Below are 5,212 nucleotides of genomic sequence, written 5' to 3'. Positions count from 1 at the left end.
GGGGGGGTTCCAGTACTTGGAAACACCCAGAGCTGCCTGGAAACCCACTTACAGATGGGGGAACTGAGGCCCATAAAGGCCACTAAGCCTCGATCCAAGTATCCAGTCCCGGGCTGCAGCCATTGCTTTTGGGAGCAGGGGACCGGGGTGGGGGGCATGGGGGAGGGAGGGCACTAGGGACCCTTTGGGTATGGATGCAAGGTTTGATTGCCCAAGGAAAAGGGGGCCTGGATGCCCTCAGTCCAGGGTGGGGAGGGCGTGAGGCCAGACATTCGGGGCAGGGAAACTGAGGCAGGAGAAAATGACAGTAGTGAGTGGGGAACTGGGCAGGAGCTGGATCTGAATCCCAGGCTGATGCCTGAGTGGCTGCTAACTTCTCTGGGACTCTATATGCTTGTGTAAAAAAAGGTGGGGGCTAACATTTTGTGGCTGGAGAGAAGTCAGGATGAGGTGGGCCCCGGCAACAGGCAAGGTCCCACATGCTTTTAACTCATTGAGTCACGCCACAGCTGTCTGTGGGAGGAGGAGAAAGATAAGGGTAGTCCCAGTTTACAGATGAGGAAACTGAGGCCCAGAGAGGCTACCTCTCCCTTAAGGTGAATGGTTGAGCAAGATTTGAACCTGAGTCTTTGGGACCCTTGTCTGTGCTCTGAACCCCTGCCATTGAGCTGAGCCCCCAACTGCTCCAACCGCCCAGGAAAATCCCTGGCCCCCCTGTTTAATGTGGTGTGTGATCAGGCAGCTGACTCCCTCTCCAAGTCGCACCTTCCTCCTCTGCAAAGTGGGGACCACATTATGCTCCTCCAAACACTCAGTTTACAGCATCAGTCATTCCACTTGCACGTGGAGTGCCTACTGTGCTGGGCCTGGGAACATGGAGGCTCACAGGCTGGGCAGACAGAAATTAAACCAAGAAAAAGGATAACCTCTGGAGGTGGGTGAATGTGAGTAAGGCTGCCCAGGCCGGGCAGAGAGGGCTTCTCTGTGGAGGTGACTTTTGAGCTGAAGAATGGATGAAAACAAGCAGCCAGCCATGGGGAGAGCTGGGGGAAGGGAATTTCCTACAGAAGGCACAGCCTGTGCAAAGGCCCTGAGGCAGGTTTAAGGAGCAGCTACGACAAGGTTGGTGAGGCTGAGGCAGGTTGAGTGAGGGGAGAAGAGGAAGGTGAGAGGTGATGGAGGGCAGGGACTAGGGCACGTGGGGTCTTGGGGGCTGCGGTGAGGGGTGTAGATTGTGATCTAGGGGTGCTGGAGGCCACGGGAGGGTTAGGATCAGTCAAGGGACAGATTTAGGGTTTGTCTTAGAGGCAGGACTTGGGGTTGCAGCCAGAGCTAGCTCATATCAGGATCTCAGAGACAGGAGAGATGGACAAATCAAAAGACAGGTTCTCAGCCTCCCCGCCATCCCTTCCCCACCCATCCCGCCAGGCCTTCTGTCCCCACTCCAGACTCTCAAGGAGGAAAGCAATTAGTCTGGGGTGGCAGGTTGATTAACGCTGCAGCTGAGAGGTCCGGAGGACCCTCCACTCCCCACCTGCAGCTCTGAGAGCCCCCATCCTTACCTTACACTACCCCCGGGGGCGGGGGAGCAGCTGGGCTAGATCCCGGGAGTCGGGGCTTGCTGAAGAATCCACCACCCAAGCCCCTGCAGATGCTGTCGACTGCTCCCCCTAGGGCCTGTCTTGTCTGTTTCACCCCAAAACCAGCCAGGCCCCCCACAAGCCCAGACCCAAACATCAAACTGCCTCCTCTGGCTCCCCCTGGAGGCCATGTGGAACCTGAATTCACCAGATCGTGGTACTTCCTCCCAAATCTTCCCCATCTAGGTCATGGTGGCCCCACCCATCCAGAGAACTGTGTGACAAGTCACCCATCATAATCACGAGTTACCCTTGCATCTTCTTGAACACCCTATGGCCATGGCCCATCTCTCAACCACCAAAACATGTCCCGCATCCACTCATGGGCCCCACCTTGGCCCATGTCCCACCCAGATGCTGCCCCAGCCTCTATCCTCCCCCAATGGTCCCTGATGCAGACACAGGAGGCTTCTTAACATCATAAAGCAAGTGGAATCTCTTTTTTTTAAATTTAATTTTATTATTATTATTATTTTTTGCGGTACACGGGCCTCTCACCGTTCTGGCCTCTCCCGTTGTGGAGCACAGGCTCCGGACGCGTAGGCTCAGCGGCCATGGCTCACAGGCCCAGCCGCTCCGCGGCATGTGGGATCCTCCCAGACCGGGGCACGAATCCGTGTCCCCTGCATCGGCAAGCGGACTCCCAACCACTGCGCCACCAGGGAAGCCCTTTTTTTTTTTTAATTTTTAAAAACTCATCGGGGGCTTCCCTGGTGGCTCGGTGGTTAAGAATCCGCCTGCCAATGCAGGGCACACGGGTTCGAGCCCTGGTCCGGGAAGATCCCACATGCCGCGGAGCAACTAAGCCCATGAGCCACAACTACTGAGCCTGCGCTCTAGAGCCCGTGAGCCACAACTACCAAGCCCACGTGCCACAACTACTGAAGCCCACGCGCCTAGAGCCCCTGCTCTGCAGCAAGAGAAGCCACTGCAATGGGAAGCCCGCTCACCGCAATGAAGAGTAACCCCAGGGCTTCCCTGGTGGCGCAGTGGTTGAGAGTCCGCCTGCCGATGCAGGGGACACGGGTTCGTGCCCCGGTCCGGGAAGATCCCACGTACTGCGGAGAGGCTAGACCTGTGAGCCATAGCCGCTGAGCCTGCGCGTCCGGAGCCTGTGCTCCGCAACGGGAGAGGCCACAACAGTGAGAGGCCCGCGTATCGCAAAAAAAAAAAGAAAAGAAAAAGAACAGTAGTCCCAGCTCGCTGTAACTAGAGAAAGCCCACGCGCAGCAATGAAGACCCAACACAGCCAAAAAATAAATAAATTTATATTAAAAAAAACCAAAACAAAACTCATCGGTGTTTATTTACTTACTTGTTTTTGGTTGCATTGGGTCTTCGTTGCTGCGTGCAGGCTTTCTCTAGTTGCGGTGACTGGGGGCTACTCTTCGTTATGATGCGCGGGCTTCTCACTGCGGTGGCTTCTCTTGTTCTCTTGTTGAGCACGGGCTCTAGGCGCGTGGGCTTCAGTAGTTGTGGCACACGGGCTCAGTAGTAGTGGCTCTCAGGCTCTAGAGTGCAGGCTAATGTGGCGCATGGGCTTAATTGCTCCGCGGCATGTGGGATCTTCCGGGACCAGAACTCGAACCCGTGTCCCCTGCATTGGCAGGCGAATTCTTAACCACTGCGCCACCAGGGAAGTCCCACAAGTGGCATCTCTTGAAAGCTCTCAATCCACTCCCAGAACCAACCCTGAGGTCCCACATCAATTCCCCACCAACCCACCTCCCCGCACTCCACTCCGGCCTCCCCTCACTGTTCATCAAACCACACCAGCTTGTTCCCACTTCGGGGCCTTTGCACATTCTGTTCCCTCTGCCAAGTATGCTTTTTCCTAGTTCTCTCCTGGCCAGCTCCTTCTCCTCTTTCCAGTCTCAGCTCAAAGTCATCTCCTCAGAAGGGCCCCTAACTACCCCTGAGCAATATTACTGGCCCCTCCCGCAATCACTCTCCAGGCTCTAACATAGTTTAATTTTCTTTCTAGCACCATACGAATTATCTTTTTGTACTGAATGCATAAATGAATGAATATACATGTGGGCAAGTGGTTTTCCCATCTGGAACTCAGTTTCCTCAAGAAGAAAACAGACAGCTGACATCTCAGTGAGCCTCCTGTTCTGGGAGGGGCCCACTGTCTCCATACACCCCACCCTCAGCTTTCCCTGCGCATCCTCCCGGCTGCCAGGAATCCTCCCTGGGGACGCCTAGGATGGAACACTTCGATTTTCGCGTTAGAATTCAGGCGCCCTTGGGAGAGGGTGGTGACGGTAGTGCTTGAATGGGGTGTGTGTCAGGGAACAGTCAGGTATCCTAGGTCCTAGGAGGAGAAGATTCTTGCAAAGATTTGAAGGGAGAGGGGGAACATGAGCCGCCCCCAGCTATGTGACCCTCAGCAGGTCATTTCCTCTCTGAGCTTTAACATCCACCTCTGTGATATGGGAATAAGAAGATCCACCTCATAAGGAAGGAAATAAACATAGTAGAGGTTCAACTGATGTCTCCTTCTCTCATCTTCTTCCCCATCCCCCTACCCTGGCTCTTCCCTGATTAGCCTTGTGGTCTTGGACCTCAGTTTCCCCATCTGAATGTTGAGTCTGATGGTGGAGACAGACTCACTTGTGAGGTGCAGGGGCACAGCAGGAGAAGGCTGGCTCTGAGCTCTGCGTCTCCCATGTTTGTTCCTTTGACTCCCATCCCTACCCCCATGGCTGTGGGTTCCAGTTTTGGTGCCACTGCCTGGGGTCAGCACTGCGGACAGCTCCCAGCCTACGACTGGCCCATGCCGGCCGAATCCTTTTCTTATCAACAACCCCAAGGAATCTGTTTGGATTTCATCACTGGTTCACAGATGGGGACACTGAGGCATTCTTGGTCTAGACCACATGGCATGGATTGAATCCAGATCTGTTGGGCTGGAGAGCGCACACTCCCGACTCATCAACTCATCCCGATTCTGTTTGAGTTTTAAATGTCCCAAGTGTTTACCCAGCACATGCTTGCAAACACCATCTCATTTAATTTTTCCTGTTAAGTCCTTCCTTCAAGAAATGAGTCACCAAAGCTCAGAATTCAGAATCCCATCTCCACCATTTACTTACCAACGGCAACCTTGAGCAAGTTACTTAACTTCTGAGCCTCGGTATTTCTTGCTTGTGCAATGAGGATAATTGTATAAAATGGCCTCATTGTGTTCTTGTGAGCTGACCCATGAGGGACCCTTAGAACACCACCTATGTGGAGTGATTACCTATTGGTACTGCCATTATTCACTTGTTTACTTATTGCATATCTTATTTTTATACTTTAATAAATAATATACTATGCTAGGATACAATTACAGTGCGTATTATTATAATAACTGGCAATATATTATATAATGTTATAAACAATGAATATACTGTGTATTAATTGATTGATAAATAAGTATTTTTGCAAAGTCTACTGTGGGCCAGGCGCTATTCATATCCTGCAAAGTTGAGATCCACATCCCCATTTCATAGATGAGGAAACTGCGGCTCAGAGAAGGAAATTCATTCAGGGAATAAGTAGGACTGAGATACACAACTCTCCGG

Source organism: Tursiops truncatus, chromosome 3, assembly GCF_011762595.2.
Source record: "Tursiops truncatus isolate mTurTru1 chromosome 3, mTurTru1.mat.Y, whole genome shotgun sequence".
Taxonomy (NCBI): domain Eukaryota; kingdom Metazoa; phylum Chordata; class Mammalia; order Artiodactyla; family Delphinidae; genus Tursiops; species Tursiops truncatus.
The sequence above is the reverse complement of the archived record's forward strand: the minus strand, read 5'-3'. Positions refer to the sequence as shown.